Source organism: Hypanus sabinus, chromosome 11, assembly GCF_030144855.1.
Source record: "Hypanus sabinus isolate sHypSab1 chromosome 11, sHypSab1.hap1, whole genome shotgun sequence".
Taxonomy (NCBI): Eukaryota; Metazoa; Chordata; class Chondrichthyes; order Myliobatiformes; family Dasyatidae; genus Hypanus; species Hypanus sabinus.
In genome coordinates this window covers 76,339,929-76,357,636 of record NC_082716.1, presented here as the reverse complement: position 1 = coordinate 76,357,636, position 17,708 = coordinate 76,339,929, and the positions used below count along the sequence as shown (strand labels likewise).

Genomic DNA, 17,708 nt, shown 5'->3' with positions numbered 1-17,708 from the left:
AGAAACTGATGGTTGAGGGGGAACAACTGTTCCTGAACCTGGTGGTATGAGTCCAAAGGCTCCTGCGCATTCTTCCTGATGGCAGCGGTAAGAAGAGAGCGTGACCTGGGTGATGGGGGTCCCTGATGACAGCGGTGAGGAGAGAGCGTGACCTGGGTAATGGGGGTCCCTGATGACAGCGGTGAGGAGAGAGCGTGACCTGGGTAATGGGGGTCCCTGATGACAGCGGTAAGAAGAGAGCGTGACCTGGGTAATGGGGGTCCCTGATGACAGCAGTAAGAAGAGAGCGTGACCTGGGTAATGGGGGTCCCTGATGACAGCGGTGAGAAGAGAGCGTGACCTGGGTAACGGGGATCCCTGATGACAGCGGTGAGAAGAGAGCGTGACCTGGATAATGGGGGTCCCTAATGACAGCGGTAAGAAGAGAGCGTGACCTGGGTAATGGGGGTCCCTGATGACAGCGGTCAGAAGAGAGCGTGACCTGGGTAATGGGGGTCCCTGATGACAGCGGTAAGATGCGAGCGTGACCTGGGTAATGGGGGTCCCTGATGACAGCGGTGAGGAGAGAGCGTGACCTGGGTAATGGGGGTCCCTGATGACAGCAGTAAGAAGAGAGCGTGACCTGGGTAATGGGGGTCCCTGATGACAGCAGTAAGAAGAGAGCGTGACCTGGGTAATGGGGGTCCCTGATGACAGCGGTGAGGAGAGAGCGTGACCTGGGTAATGGGGGTCCCTGATGACAGCGGTGAGGAGAGAGCCTGACCTGGGTAATGGGGGTCCCTGATGACAGTGGTGAGGAGAGAGTGTGACCTGGGTAATGGGGGTCCCTGATGACAGCAGTAAGAAGAGAGCGTGACCTGGGTAATGGGGGTCCCTGATGACAGCGGTAAGAAGAGAGCCTGACCTGGGTAATGGGGGTCCCTGATGACAGCGGTGAGGAGAGAGCGTGACCTGGGTAATGGGGGTCCCTGATGACAGCGGTCAGAAGAGAGCGTGACCTGGGTAATGGGGGTCCCTGATGACAGCGGTGAGGAGAGAGCGTGACCTGGGTAATGGGGGTCCCTGATGACAGCAGTAAGAAGAGAGCGTGACCTGGGTAATGGGGGTCCCTGATGTCAGCGGTGAGGAGAGAGCGTGACCTGGGTAATGGGGGTCCCTGATGACAGCGGTAAGAAGAGAGCGTGACCTGGGTAATGGGGGTCCCTAATGACAGCGGTGAGGAGAGAGTGTGACCTGGGTAATGGGGGTCCCTGATGACAGCGGTGAGGAGAGAGCGTGACCTGGGTAATGGGGGTCCCTGATGACAGCAGTAAGAAGAGAGCGTGACCTGGGTAATGGGGGTCCCTGATGACAGCGGTGAGGAGAGAGCGTGACCTGGGTAATGGGGGTCCCTGATGACAGCGGTAAGAAGAGAGCGTGACCTGGGTAATGGGGGTCCCTGATGACAGCGGTGACCTGGGTAATGGGGGTCCCTGATGACAGCGGTCAGAAGAGAGTGTGACCTGGGTAATGGGGGTCCCTGATGACAGCGGTGAGGAGAGAGCGTGACCTGGGTAATGGGGGTCCCTGATGACAGCGGTAAGAAGAGAGCGTGACCTGGGTAATGGGGGTCCCTGATGACAGCGGTCAGAAGAGAGTGTGACCTGGGTAATGGGGGTCCCTGATGACAGCGGTCAGAAGAGAGTGTGACCTGGGTAATGGGGGTCCCTGATGACAGCGGTAAGAAGAGAGCGTGACCTGGGTAATGGGGGTCCCTGATGACAGCGGTGAGGAGAGAGCGTGACCTGGGTGATGGGGATCCCTGATGACAGCAGTAAGAAGAGAGCGTGACCTGGGTAATGGGGGTCCCTGATGACAGCGGTCAGAAGAGAGCGTGACCTGGGTAATGGGGGTCCCTGATGACAGCGGTCAGAAGAGAGTGTGACCTGGGTAATGGGGGTCCCTGATGACAGCGGTGAGGAGAGAGTGTGACCTGGGTAATGGGGGTCCCTGATGACAGCGGTGAGAAGAGAGCGTGACCTGGGTAATGGGGGTCCCTGATGACAGCAGTGAGGAGAGAGCGTGACCTGGGTAATGGGGGTCCCTGATGACAGCGGTGAGGAGAGAGCGTGACCTGGGTAATGGGGGTCCCTGATGACAGCGGTGAGGAGAGAGCCTGACCTGGGTAATGGGGGTGCCTGATGACAGCGGTGAGGAGAGAGCGTGACCTGGGTAATGGGGGTCCCTGATGACAGCGGTGAGGAGAGAGCGTGACCTGGGTAATGGGGGTCCCTGATGACAGCGGTCAGAAGAGAGTGTGACCTGGGTAATGGGGGTCCCTGATGACAGCGGTGAGGAGAGAGTGTGACCTGGGTAATGGGGGTCCCTGATGACAGCGGTGAGGAGAGAGCGTGACCTGGGTAATGGGGGTCCCTGATGACAGCGGTAAGAAGAGAGCCTGACCTGGGTAATGGGGGTCCCTGATGACAGCGGTGAGGAGAGAGCGTGACCTGGGTAATGGGGGTCCCTGATGACAGCGGTGAGGAGAGAGCGTGACCTGGGTAATTGGGGTCCCTGATGACAGCGGTCAGAAGAGAGCCTGACCTGGGTAATGGGGGTCCCTGATGACAGTGGTGAGGAGAGAGTGTGACCTGGGTAATGGGGGTCCCTGATGACAGTGGTGAGGAGAGAGTGTGACCTGGGTAATGGGGGTCCCTGATGACAGCAGTAAGAAGAGAGCGTGACCTGGGTAATGGGGGTCCCTGATGACAGCGGTGAGGAGAGAGCGTGACCTGGGTAATGGGGGTCCCTGATGACAGCAGTAAGAAGAGAGTGTGACCTGGGTAATGGGGGTCCCTGATGACAGCAGTAAGAAGAGAGCGTGACCTGGGTAATGGGGGTCCCTGATGACAGCGGTGAGGAGAGAGCGTGACCTGGGTAATGGGGGTCCCTGATGACAGCGGTGAGGAGAGAGCGTGACCTGGGTAATGGGGGTCCCTGATGACAGCGGTCAGAAGAGAGCGTGACCTGGGTAATAGGGGTCCCTGATGACAGCGGTCAGAAGAGAGCGTGACCTGGGTAATGGGGGTCCCTGATGACAGCAGTGAGAAGAGAGCGTGACCTGGGTAATGGTGGTCCCTGATGACAGCGGTGAGGAGAGAGCGTGACCTGGGTAATGGGGGTCCCTGATGACAGCGGTGAGGAGAGAGCGTGACCTGGGTAATGGGGGTTCCTGATGACAGCGGTGAGGAGAGAGCGTGACCTGGGTAATGGGGGTCCCTGATGACAGCGGTCAGAAGAGAGCGTGACCTGGGTAATGGGGGTCCCTGATGACAGCAGTGAGAAGAGAGTGTGACCTGGGTAATGGGGGTCCCTGATGACAGCGGTCAGAAGAGAGCGTGACCTGGGTAATGGGGGTCCCTGATGACAGCAGTGAGAAGAGAGCATGACCTGGGTAATGGGGTTCCTGATGACAGCGGTGAGGAGAGAGCGTGACCTGGGTAATGGGGGTCCCTGATGACAGCGGTAAGAAGAGAGCCTGACCTGGGTAATGGGGTTCCTGATGACGGATGATGCTTCCTGTGACAACGCTTCATGTAGACATCCTCAATGGTGGGGAGGATTTACCCATGATGGACGGGGATGGACAATGATGGAGGGTATTTACAGTGAAATAACAAGCTAGATCCAGCTGACAGTGGTTAACTGACCTTGGTCCTCTCTGCTGTAACTACCTACCACAAGCATTGACATTCAAGATCAACAGATGTCAATTTCTTTGCAAGTTCCTTTCCCCACACCCCACAATCAAAAACTGTAAGTCTCCTTACATTTATCCTCCTTTCTCTCAGCCCTCCTCTCACTTGCTCTTGACTCCTCCTCTACAGGTGAAGCAGGCAGATTCCCCTGTGTAACTGCCAGGGAGTTGCAGCAATATGTGCTCCGTTCTGGTCTCTGGCCATGAGTCCAGTATTCGAATGCAAGACTGGACATTATTAGCAGGCCTCAGCCAGAATATGGCATTCCCACAGAAGCATTGGCGTTAATATATATATTTGCCACATGTACCAAGGCGCAATGAAAGCTTGTCGTGCGTATTGTTCATACAGATCAAATCATTACACAGTGTACTGAGATAGAAAGATGTAAAATATTAACAATACAGAATGCAGTATAAAAGCTACAGGGAAAATGCAACGCAGGTAATCAACGAAGTGAAAAATCATGCAAAGTACCAGCTGTCACACCTCAAACTGGCCACCAGAGGGAGGCAGAGATGACAAGGCCGAACCCTTCCTTTTCACCTGCACTTGTTTGTAGCCCTGTATAAATAAGTCTGTTGTTTCTTTGCTCAGTTGGGAATTATCTTTTGTGAATGAAGCTTTGCCTTTCTTTGCAGGAATGTCTAGGTTCTGAAAACTCTGGTTACGTCTTTGTGGATTTTTGACCTTGTCTGGGAATTTTTTGGATCTTCTGCCTGTACCTTGCCTGCTAAGAATCTAGTAAGGCCAAGCTGGATTTTTTTTTTGTCTAATTTTGTGTGACTTTTCTCTACACTCTTCACTGTGAGGTAAATTAAAACTGAAGAAGTTACCTAGTCACCTGTGACACCAGCAGTTCAATGCACAACTGATTGTTTCTTTTTCAACAAGTTCCAATCCAACAATTAATAGTGCAATTCTTCACAATTCTAATTAACGTTGCCATCCAAGCTACACCCTTAGCCCAGTTAATGGATACTTGTACACAATCTCAGATGCAACTTGAATTAATTCTGTAGCAGTGAAGATGGATATTAATGATATCAAATGTGTAGTACTTTTGATAAGGGTGTCCATTTGGAAGAAATTTTTTCTTCACACAATAGCTTTAGAAACAAATGTGAAGTTCTCATTTAGGAAGTGCACAATTCAGGCTTGTATTTGTTTTCATAAAGGTAAAAGGCAAACAAATGTATTTGCATACAATGTTTTGTATCTGAGTATGTTGTGGTTCACTGTAAAATAACAGCGTGATATCTGTCTGCTGAATAATCAAATAATTATAGCAGAGATTTTTAGACTCTTTCAACAGCAAGAACAGTGCATGAGAGGGACTTTAAACTGGTAGACTTACTTGCCAGGTTTTTATGAACAAAGGAGGGTCATTAATGAAGATTCTATTAAAGGCAGGAAAGGTCCTCCTTTCCCATTTGACCAAGCAGCAAAACTTGGTATGAGTGATTTGTTGCTCAGGAATGGCCATCGTCTTTGCTTAAAAAAAAAGGCCTGTGAGAACCACTCTCATGCCAGGAGGTGCAAGAAAGCTTTGCTGGAAAACATTTTCTCACTAGTCAAGGATTGTCCTTGATCTCCAATGGACCTGGAAATTCCATGGAAGCCTTTTCCCATCTTGTCTCCATCTCACCAATTGCCAGGAATGTAGTCAATCCCATGATCATATCTGCTGCCCAGCTATCGTACAGTGGGATTCTGGGTAGCTTGAAGATCGTGAGGCCCTGCCGTTTAGATAACCCCTGCCTTTGCTTTCTAGGGCTCTCAGCTGTTTCACCATCGCCTTCTTAAAAATGATGACTATATCATTAAAGCAAATTATTGCTGAGGATGCTTACTTGAGCAGGTGCAAGCAAGGAATGTAGGGATTCCTCAAAACAATTAGCTGATACTTTGTATTGACTCAAACTGATGTCCAGCTCACTGAAGACAACACTCTCATGATTTGTTTGCCATAGATTTAATGCTGAGAAGTGTGAGGTTCTACATTTTGGCAGGAATAATCCAAATAGAACATACAGGGTAAATGGTAGGGCATTGAGGAATGCAGTGGAACAGAGAGATCTAGGAATAACAGTGCATAGTTCCCTGAAGGTGGAGTCTCATGTAGATAGGGTGGTGAAGAAGGCTTTTGGAACACTGGCCTTTATAAATCAAAGCATTGAGTACAGAAGTTGGAATGTAATGTTAAAATTGTACAAGGCATTGGTAAGGGCAAATTTAGAATATTGTGTGCAGTTCTGGTCACCGAATTATAGGAAAGATATCAATAAATTAGAGAGATTGCAGAGACGATTTACTAGGATGTTACCTGGGTTTCAGCACTTAGGTTACAGAGAAAGGTTGAACAAGTTAGGTCTCTATTCATTGGAGCGTAGAAGGTTGAGGGGGGATTTGATTGAGGTATTTAAAATTTTGAGAGGGATAGATAGAGTTGACGTGAATAGGCTGTTTCCATTGAGAGTAGAGGGAGATTCAAATGAGAGGACTTGATTTGAGAGTTAGGGGGCAGAAGTTTAAGGGAAACACGAGGGGGTATTTCTTTACTCAGAGAGTGATAGCTGTGTGGAATGAGCTTCCTGTAGAAGTAGTAGAGGCCAGTTCAGTTGTGTCATTTAAGGTAAAATTGGATAGGTATATGGACAGGAAAGGAGTGGAGGGTTATGGGCTGAGTGCGGGTAGGTGGGACTTGGTGAGATTAAGAGTTCGGGCCGAGATGGCCTGTTTCCGTGCTGTGATTGTTATATGGTTATATCAGGAATACCCAACCTTTTTATGCTATGGGCTAATACCATGAAGCAAGGGCCCCCAACCCCTGGTTTAGACAGTATTTAGAAATAAAATCAAAAACTGCTTCTGAAGGCTTTCAGAATCCCAGTAACCAATTACCTAACACAGAAGCAATTTGCAATAGAACAATTCTTTCCCGGTTGTCACTTTGCTAAGAAGCAATAACTTCACACAGATGTTCACCTCCTCTGAACTTCTGTGAAAAATATTAATGTACAGACTTGACTAAACTTTTCATTTCACTAATGTGTTCTTTTTAATAAACAAGACATATCACAGGCCCTTGGTACAGAGACAGACAGACAGACATACTTTATTGATCCCGAGGGAAATTGGGTTTCGTTACAGTCGCACCAACCAAGAATAGTGTAGAAATATAGCAATATAAAACCATAAATAATTAAATAATAATAAGTAAATTATTCCAAGTGGAAATAAGTCCAGGACCAGCCTATTGGCTCAGGGTGTCTGACACTCCGAGGGGGGAGTTGTAAAGTTTGATGGCCACAGGCAGGAATGACTTCCTATGACGCTCAGTGTTGCATCTTGGTGGAATGAGTCTCTGGCTGAATGTACTCCTGTGTCTAACCAGTACATTATGGAATGGATGGGAGACATTGTCCAAGATGGCATGCAACTTGGACAGGGAGGCAGAAGCAGTGAGAGAGCAGAATAAGTGGACAGGAATTTGGAAGTTCATTATTTCATATCAGGTGCTCCAGGAAATGCAGCACTGGAACAAATCATTTTGCCTATGTAATTCATGCCAGCCCTTAGGATCCCTCTTTTTTTCATATCAGTCCTCTAATTCTACCAGAATACACTGCTCCTCATATGTTGCTACAACTTTTAAATGCACGATTTTCTTTCAATAGCCAGTTCTATGGCCTCATCTCTGTGGTTTTAAAGAACATTCCTTTCACCTTCCATTTGGGCTTTCTGCTGGTTTTGTTCTGATAGTTACTTCAAGTTCAAATTCAAGTATCATTAAACCAGACATGGTCATAGCCAAATGAAACAATGTTCCTCCAGGGCCAAGGTACAAAACTCATCACCCACAGCACGCTGCACATAGCACAAATGGCACACGTGGTTATGATTTCAGAAGAAAGTGCAGTCACAAAGAGAAAAATAATAGTAGAGCCCAAGCCACCTAGTTGTCCCGGTCTAGCTTGTTCTTCCACTGAGTGAACGCCAAAGGGCCGCACTGCTAAATCCAGTGGCACACAGCTAGCTCCAGCATCACCTTTGCCAGCAACCACAACAGACATCTCCAAGGCATGAGGACTTTTACAGCACAACGACCCAGGCAATGCAGCTTCCCTGCCGCCAGTCTCACCAATGAACCAGTGAAATGGACGTGCGGTATTCTATGTTATATATGTCCAACAGGATCTTGCAAACACAATCAAAATGTCCAAACAATCACTTGCAGCTTTTTTGGGGGCCGTGCACCAAATCAGCACAATGGTACACGACAAGTCCCGATGACAACGCAACAATGGTATGCAATAAGTCCAGCTCCGTTGCTATCGAGCTACTCCCTGATGGGATAGTCCTGCAGTACCTGATGTATCCAGAGGTGACTTATGATCATAAAAGAGACATACAGGACAAACAAGTACACTCTTGATTGGACCCGGAGTGATGGCTCTGTCCGAGCACACCACTACCTTTCTGGAAGCAGTACCTCTACTTACCCCCACCAAGACAAAGAGTCCCTCTGTTATTAAACTATTGAAACCTTTCCTAATGTAAAAAAAAATCTGTTTGGTCTCTCCTTGGTCATTCCTAATCATGAGAATGTTTATCCCTTCCAAAGCTCACACTTTAACTGAATTTTGTAATCTCTTCCTTGTCCTCCTGGGTGTCTCTCTGTTGTTTCTATCATTATGAAAACCAGAAGACCAAACTCCCCATCTCCCTTCCCCATAAATTCATGCTCTTACCAAGACATCTGCTTGTTCCAGAGTGCTGCTTGCTGAACGAGAACCTCCTTCCATCTTCCTGACAGGAATCCTGTTCAAAAAGAGATGTAGAGAATCTAAAATCCCACAGCCTGTGAGAAACCTGGACTTCTGGGGTTACCCATTTGAACTCACCTACCCAATTCGTGCTCAATTCATCAAGACCCTGTGTCTTTTCCTGGAAAATTCAATTGATTTGTAGTGCAGGTAACAGTTGACGGATTTTTCACATTGTTATTGCTGTGCTGTTCATACTTCTGCACTTTAGGAGCTTCAGTTTAGTTTATGGTTCCTCTTTAAAGCCTGACCTAACTCAATAGTCAGCCATTTCAAAGACCTAGATATCACTGGGAATAGATTAATTACCCTAATTTGCATTAATTAATGCAAATTAGGGTAATTTACAGTGAAATTCCAATTCCAGATCAATGGTCCAAGGTCTGTAATAACAACTGGTACAAACTCTCTGTAATTTGAAAAAAAAAGTTGCTGTTAGGGAGTGAACCAGGGAGATTTTCAAATACTTTTCTTTTATCCTAACATTAAATTACACCAGTTTGCCCATTCTTTCTTCTGTCACTCAACATTCATCTTAGATCGAGTGGTCAGGATATGTTGGAAACAATTTTCCGAAGGACTCACAGATCTTCATAATGATTCTACTGCTTTTCAAAGCATGGACTATGAAAGCTTCAGACCAGCAACTTCAAATGAACATTCTAATGCAAAAGGCAAGTCCATCCTCCAGAGTACTATTCTGCCAATAATTATTGTCTCAATAAAGGAAAGGAATGGACACAATATTTGAAAGACAAATGAAAGACTTGCGAGGAAATCGGGCGCATGACTTGGGAGCAGTCCATTTGCCCTCCACATTGATGGGACAAAGCAGGAACCAAAGAAAGAAAGGAAATGTGAAGAAATGTCCCACTCCAGGAATTCTAGCACCAAGTTCAGGCTGACATATCAGTGCTGTAGTGTGGAAGTAACACAGTGACAGAAGCGCTGTGTTTGAGAGTAAATAAAACAGTAAACAAAAGACTCAACTGTTCAAATTAATGGCTCAATGGTTCAATTTAATAATATATACAGTATACAACCTGAAATTCTTACTCTTCGCAGACATCCACAAACCAGGAAAAGAACCCCAAAGAATGAATGACAGAAACATCAGAACCCCAAAAGTTCTCCTTCTAAAAAAAAATCTCAGAGCAGAGTTTTGAATAAGCAGTGATGGCGAGATGCCCAAGTATAATGACCACAATTCTTACATCTCGTCATCAGCAGTCACCCATCAGTATGGAGCCCCACCGGCTGGGCCATGGCCTCTTCTCATCGCTGCCTCAGCAGGAGGTACTGCACACAAGCCTAAAGACTCACTCCTCAAAGACGCCCTACAGTTTCTTCCCTTCTAATTGCTCATAGGGGAGATCGTACTAAATGTCCAAGGACAGGGGGGTAAGACTTAGTAGCAGTTCATTTGCCAACCCACAATATCGAGGGACAAAGAGAGAAACAAAAAAGGAAAGTTCCACTCCAAGAATTTGAGCACCAAGTTCTTCCCACCTTCCATACTATCAATCAGTTTCTTGAACTAACTTGAATGACCCTAATTTAACGTGCATTATGTTATGTTATTTCTGTTTAATATGTTGTGTGAATTATGTATAATTTATGCTAATTGTGTTTGTCATGTTAGTAATATACTGTACTGCTGCTGCATGAAGATCACCTTCATGGTCATTTTACCCTGGATATGTATGCTTATGATAATAAACTCGAACTTCTGATCTTCCTGTTATCAAATAACAAGTGGCAGCTTGCTGAGTGCAGATTTTCTATTTTCCAACAATAATACACTTTGAAGTACTGCATTGTGTGTAGTGTATGGCCTTTTGAGGACCTGAGAGATACTTTTGATGTGTTAATTTTTCAATCTATCGAATTATGATACTCCATATAACTGGAAGGGTGTTGTATGCAAATGTACCTTGTGATCAGGAGTCATTTCATAAATGATTCATAAATTTCATAACTACTCCGCATTGTTGTGACGTCACAATGACGGGTCGTCCCAGCGTTGAATAGAATAATCTCCGGAATATCCACATGAACAGAAGATGGAAATACAACTCTTTCTGACAAACTTCACTAACAAAGTTATGCCAAACTATGAGGGGCATTGGCAGGGTGGACAATCCGAAAAGTTCCCCCTACAGCAGAGGTGTCTAAAACTAGAGGGGATTCATTAAGGGGAGCTTGTAAGCGATTTAGACAAGTCAAGTGCAATTTTTTTTTCAACCCAGAGTATGGTTAGAATCTGGAACACACTGCTAATTGGGTGGTGAAGGCTGACACATTCAGAACATTAAAGACGTATTCAGATTATTTGACTCAACAAGGCACAGAAGTCTATATTCCAATTGCTGGTAATGGGATTAGAGTAGATGGTTGGATTGAACATGCGTTCTGAAGAGCTTGTTTTTGTGCTGTCTGACTTTATAAGTATCTCTGCTCAAAACACAGTTGAGAAAGGGAATTTGTGGCTTCAACATCTTCTTGTTGTGGAACTGAAGCCCGAGAATCCGTGACAATTGATCCAAGAAACACAATCCCCACGTGAAAGAGCAAGAAGACAGCTTGAGATCTGTAACAAATAAGCAGAAATTCCAAAAGACATTTCTGTGTGGTGTGCAAAGAGGGAGCTTGATGACTATCTGGAAGAAAAAAGATTTATAAAAGAAAAACATGTAGCTAAATTGAATTAATTAGTTTTCATTCCCTTTTGTCCTTATGTGCTGAAGTACGAGGCAGGATTGAAGAATTGGCTGGTCTTGTCCTGCCCATCAATTACATTTGCTGATTAGAAAATGTCTGCAGGATTAATCCCAAGCTGTTACTATGAATAAATGAATTTCACAATGTTTTCACTTGGCTGCTTTTTCTCCTCAAATTCAATCTGAACTGCAAACACCCGTGAAAAAAAACAAAGTAATAACACGGCTTATAGCTTCATAGTAGAAAATATCAATAGATCTTAAATAAGTATCTGGCACAGTTAGCAAGCAAGAACAATGCCATGCAGTCACTTGGCGACCGTTTTTACGCAGATACCTGCAGATGCTTGAAGGGAATGCCATTGCTCTGGGAGTACCACGGATTGCTTCCTTAGCTATGAGGACATGCATTCCCAGTTCCTGCAAGATTCAACATCACACCCATCCCTTTCCCACGCCAGGGATCTAAAGTTCTTAGCTCTTGAAGGAGCTTAATTAGCATTCTTAATATTAGGAGCCATGTGCAGGGGTGCTCATGAGTGAATGTGTGCTATATGATTGTTTTGGATTGTTATAAGGATGTTGGGCCACATTCTTACATCCCTCTGCCTCTTGCCTAACTCAGTACTATTAATCTACGTAAAGCATTTTTTCAAACTAGCACCTTTACAAAGAATAGCAGTGTTGTGGGATTTTAAGGATCCAGGAGCCCAGTAGTGCCTACCCTTACACTTAAAACCCAAACAGATCCACAGACGTGACCCACCACTGTGATTTCAGTATATAGATCTGTGGTTGCCAACCCCACTGAAGCATACAAGTTACGTTCACTCAGAGATCATCACCTGCATCCATCAGTTTTCATCATTTACAGCCTGGCTGTGTGGGATGTGATGAGTGGGTGGATCACCAAAACCAGGCGGTGGTACCCAGCTACCGTAAGGGGAGAGCGGTCCAAGCTAGTTATAACTCAATGACCGCAGCTGGATAATTAACATGGCTGGCAGAGTCATGACTGGACTAGCAAGCAAGAGCTTGATTGACGATGGGATCTAGTTTATGCCAGATTATTTCTTGGCTTCGGCATAAGTATTGAGGGCTTTCCCAAAGAAGGGCAGGCAGTTGGAAATTCGAGATCTGCTCCAAGCTCATCTATATCAGATGCTCTCACTGACTAAGAATTTGCTTCTCTCGGTTCCTATGCTGAGTATTCTGCTCTCACTCAGGAGATTTCCTCATTTTCTTAAGCTAGACAGATAGATAACTCCAGTCCCGGTGTAGCTGTGGTTGAAGGCAGTTTTATTATTCACCAATATATTACAGTATGCAAAGAGCCGGTATGAAAATTCAGTACTTCTCGCACTCTCAAGCACTGATCAAAACTCCCTTGACTTTCAACAAAATGGCTGAAATGCACAAGGAATATAAAATGGCTGACCTGATAATGAAAGCAAATTGCCTAACAATGCGATAATGACCAATCAACAACAGCTTTGAACCCACAAGTAAGATGTAGTTATTGGAAATACAACAGGAAAGATATAACACTGAGTATTGTTGGATTTCACTGCCCAGGATCCCACAACCCTTCCCAACAATCACATCATAGTGAGTACAAAGTCATTGTAGGGATCAGCAGATCTAATTAAATGATCTCCCCCTGATTTCCTATAGGGGGAAGTTACACCGACCCAAAAAGAAAACATTGGAAATATTCAGGACAGGCCACCTCCATACAAAGAAACAGGGTGAGCCTTGCAGGTCAATAGCATTTCATTAGAATGCATCTAACAAGAGGTTATTGGACCGAAACATAGAACAGAACAGTACAGCACAGGAAAAAGTCCTTTAGCCCACATCATTGTGCTAAAGTAATTAAACTAATAATTAATTGCCCAGCTGAACAAGTCTCCTCTGTTCATATCCCACCATTCCCTATGCCTGCAAGAGTCTATCTATAAGCCTCTTAAATGTCTGTGTTATATTTCTCTCTACTGAGCTTCAAAAGATTCAAAGTACATTTATTATCAAAGTATGCATGCAGTATTCAGCCCTGAGGGTTGTCTTCCCACAGACAGCCATGAAACAGAGAAAACCATGGAACCATCAAACACCCAGCACAGAAAAGAAGAACAAATCGGGCAAACAGCAAAAAATGGATGAAGAACACAGAATATAAAACATCGAACCACAGAGTCATTGAAATGGTCTGGGGATGTTTAGTACAGTTCGGTTCAATTTAGCACTGTGTCACTTGTTCACTGCAGGTTGCGGAGCCAGTCCGCCCCCATCAACATCACACAAAATAGCAATAAAAGAGGAGTAATCAGAAACCAACAACACGCGTAGTATGAACTGCAGAGTCCAATCCACAAACCGAGCTGATTAAACCTTGGTCATCCCCCGGCAGCATGAAATGAGAGGGAGAGAGAGAAACCAGTCAAGCACAGGCAGGCAGTGCTTGCCTTCCGCTCTCATCCTCGTTGACTTCAATCTTGCTCGGTGCTTTGATTGGCAGGATCTGCGTGAAATGGAGTCAGTCACTCTCTTGGCCTCCAGGCCGTGCACTCCGCTCAAAACCTTACCAAACTCCCTTGGAGACAGCAAAGCGCCATATTGCTCAATCGACCTGAAAACACATCATCAAAATTAAGTCACAGTTTCCAATCAGACATAAAAGCTTAGAAGAAGAATCATATTTAAAAGAAAAAGAAGTACGGTAGGTAGTTTGTGAACTGTCTGAAGGATGTCGCCTTAGGTCACATTGTTCACTGGCACCATCATCAGGATGGCCACCCACGCTAGCGCCAAGCACTCATCACCCTTATGTTAACCAACGTTTGCCCTGCATGTCTCCTTTAAACTTCTCTGTTCTCAACTTAAATGCATGACCTGTAGTGTTAGACATTTCTACCCTGGGAAAAAAAGAGATACATTCTGTCTGCTCCGTTTAACTTAATTTCACATTAACCTTACTCTCAGATGCTGCCTGACCTACTGAGTAGCCCAGAATTTTTAACCATGTAACAATTACAGCACGGCAAAAGGCCCATAACCCTCCATTCCTTTCCTGTCCATAAACCTATCCAATTTTACTTTAAATGACAATACCAGTTCCACCGGAAGCTCATTCCACACAGCTACCACTCTCTGATTAAAGAAATTCCCCTTGTGTTACCCTTAAACTTTTGCCCCCTAACTCTCAAATCATGTCCTCTTGTTTGAATCTCCCCTACTCTCAATGGAAAAAGCCTATCCACGTCAAATCAATCTATCCCCCTCAATATTTTAAATACCTCTATCAAGTCCCCCGTCAACCTTCTACGCTCCAAAGAATAAAGACCTAACTTGTACAGCCTTTCCCTGTAACTTAGGTGCTGAAACCCAGGTAACATTCTAGTAAATATTCTCTGTACTCTCTCTATTTTGTTGACATCTTCCCTATAATTCGGTGACCAGAACTGTACACAATACTCCAAATTTTGCCTCATCAATGCCTTGTCCAATTTTAACATTACATCCCAACTCCTATACTCAATGCTTTGATTTATAAAGGCCAGCATTCCAAAAGCTTTCTTCACCACCCTATCCACATTTTCATTAATATTTCAGGTGTCCGGCAGCCATTTGTTTTTAGATGATCATTCTCTCAAGGCCAGATGATCTAAAATCAATCACACTCAGGAGGGATGATTATAAAATAGTTTTTTTTATTACTTAGGTACAACTTCTGGAAAAATATTGAAGTGGAAATGAAAGCCCAAGACAAACCTTTTGTCTAATTGTCTAAGTATCCTGAAGTAATAATATAAATTATACAAGCTAATACTCACCACAAGGATTGATTGACTTAATTTTCAGTTGACTGAAGATTACATTTGCTCACCATTGGTCCTGAAGACATGAAAGTGAAAACTCAAAACTCGTGCAGTGCCTTAATGTAAAAGGAATTTCCATTATGTGAACATAAATCAGTCAAAAAACATTATCCTCTCAGTTTTGTACAAGATCACTCCAACAAAATGCATATACTGCTCCCCTCCCCCAGTGCCCCAAAGAGTCTGCCAAATATTGCCCCTTTCAAAAATCTACCATTACTCTAAAATCTTTGTTTCAGCTCTCTTTCAATAGATTGCCAAAGCCTGGACGATGAGACGGTGAGGACCAGTTCTATAACCTGAAGCAAAGAAAGAGAAAAGCAGCAATGTGATGCAGAAGCAGTGTGCACTTTGCCTAGATTGAAAGCCATCGCCCTTGAGGTCATGGAGAGTAAATATTCTCTAAATCTTGCTCAAGTTTGACTGTTTAGAAATAGGCTAATAAAAGCATGTCAGCAGAAAGGGATGGGCAAATGGAATTGTATAGGTCAAGTTGAATGTATTAAAACCAGTCCAGATTTGTTTCTCCTTTGCTATAGTTTGTACAGTTCAAGAATACAGTAATTTCTTGATTTTCAAGCATCTGCTTTATGGATTTTTGTGATGATGCTATTGACACTTCAAGGTACTTGTCTTCAGTTCACAAAAATAGTTTTGTCTGATAAATTTGTACTGCACTTAGCACTTCAGAAAACATTGTACCAAATGCACATGATACTTCTCACCCATTCTTTTTGATTTGAAACCGTTTGTGTGGTGAACTACATATACCTGTCTGGACACCCCTCCCCCCGCTGACTGCTCCTGTGGCTCCTCCCACAGACCCCGGTATAAAGGCGGTTGGGGCCCTGAGCCCTGCCTCTCAGTCTCCAGGATGTAGCATGGTGGTCAATTGCTGCTTGTTCTTTCTTCCAGTCAATAAAAGCATATATTTCTCGCCTCACATCTCAGAGAGTTATTGATGGTGTATCAATTTTATTGACCGGAAGTTTTAAAACATGGAAAGTATTTTACGTCCGGAAAAATTAGACTTGGACCCTCAAAACTCAGAAGCAGCTCTTGCCTTTGAACTCTGGCTTGCATGCTTCCAATCATACTTGGAGGAGGTTCGTGCGACTGAGCCCACTATTATGCACAGAATTCTCCTCTCGAGGGTCACCCCGAAAGTTTACTCACTTATCAGGGACCTGCTGACCTATGAAGGGGCACTGTACGCCCTCAAAAGACAGTATCTGCGGCCAGTGAACACTGTCTATGCAAGACATCGCTTAGCTACGCGGTGACAGCGACCTGATGAGACGAGCGCTGCGTTTCTCCGAGCCCTACAGACACTTGTGCGAACTTGCGACTGCAAAGGTCTGACAGCGGAACAACATTTGGAGCTCCTGGTACGAGATGCCTTCGTTACGGGGATCAGGTCAGTGTACGTGCTCCAGTGGCTGCTGGAAAATGCCGATCTTACCTTACACTCGGCGATCGAGACGGCTGACACACTGGAGGTTGCTCTGCACAACGCTGACGCTGTCCAGCTGCGCGATCCCCCATCAGTCCTGTGGACACCTCAGACCCCGCCACCGCCGGTTCCCACGAGCGAATTCGCCAACATCGCTGCCAGTCACGAGTCCACGAACTCCCCGAAACCGACCACAGCTGCTGCCAGTCGCAAGTCCGTGCGGTGTTACTTCTGCAGACTCGAAATGGACCCCCGAAAACGCTGCCCGGCCCGAGAAGCGACCTGCTCCAGCTGCAGGAAAAAGGGCCATTTCGCCAAGGTCTGTAAGTCCGAACCATGACCGGGGTCGGGCAGCGCTGCATGTGAAGCATGGGGGCCGCCATCTTGCCTGCCCACCTCGTGCGAGGCATGTGGGCCGCCGTCTTGCATGCCTGGATGTTGGCGGCCATCTTTGTCGGCGCCAACATGCCCCGCCCCCTACCCACCGGTGCTTACCGGGCACCAAGACGGCAGTTCAACTCTGGTCTCCGTAACCCTTGACCAAAGCGCCCCACACCAGCTTGCAAGGTCAATGATGGACATCCTGGTGGAGGGGCACAGGACTAGCTGCCAGTTTGACATGGGCAGCACTGAGAGTTTTATTCACTGTGCAATGCTGCGGACTCGTGACACAGCCGGTAAGTCAGAGGGTCACCTTGGCTTCTGGGTCGTATTCCACAGACATCCAGGTGGGTTGTGTAGCGACATTGGTGGTGCAGGGCACAGAATATCGGAACTTTGCGCTACTGGTCATGCCTAATCTGTGCGCACCTGTGCTATTGGGGCTGGACTTCCAGAGCCACCTCGAAAGTGTGACTATGGTATATGACGGGCCCCTCCCACCACTCACTGTCCAGAATCCTCAGTTCTGTGGGACTTCGTCATATACCCCACTACTGACCACACACACACACACCGACCCACACGTCCCACCCAGCACCATGCCGACAGCTGCGCTACTGACACCACTTGCAGCCTCTCCACCCTCAAGATCCCTCCCCCACCGCTGTTCGTCTACCTGACCCCCAACTGTAAACCTGTGGCAACTAAAA

At 45.9% G+C, this 17,708-nt stretch overlaps 1 long non-coding RNA gene across 1 annotated transcript in view; it reads right to left on the bottom strand.

Moving 5' to 3' along the window:
• LOC132401613 (uncharacterized) overlaps positions 1-8,777 on the bottom strand; it is a 28,137-nt gene extending 19,360 nt beyond the window's left edge. The window contains exons 1-2 of the long non-coding RNA XR_009514633.1: positions 8,649-8,777; positions 8,492-8,561 (exon numbers count right to left, since the gene is read on the bottom strand). This is a non-coding gene — a long non-coding RNA (uncharacterized LOC132401613). The remainder of the gene's footprint in view (positions 1-8,491; positions 8,562-8,648) is intronic.
• Positions 8,778-17,708: the final 8,931 nt, after the last annotated feature.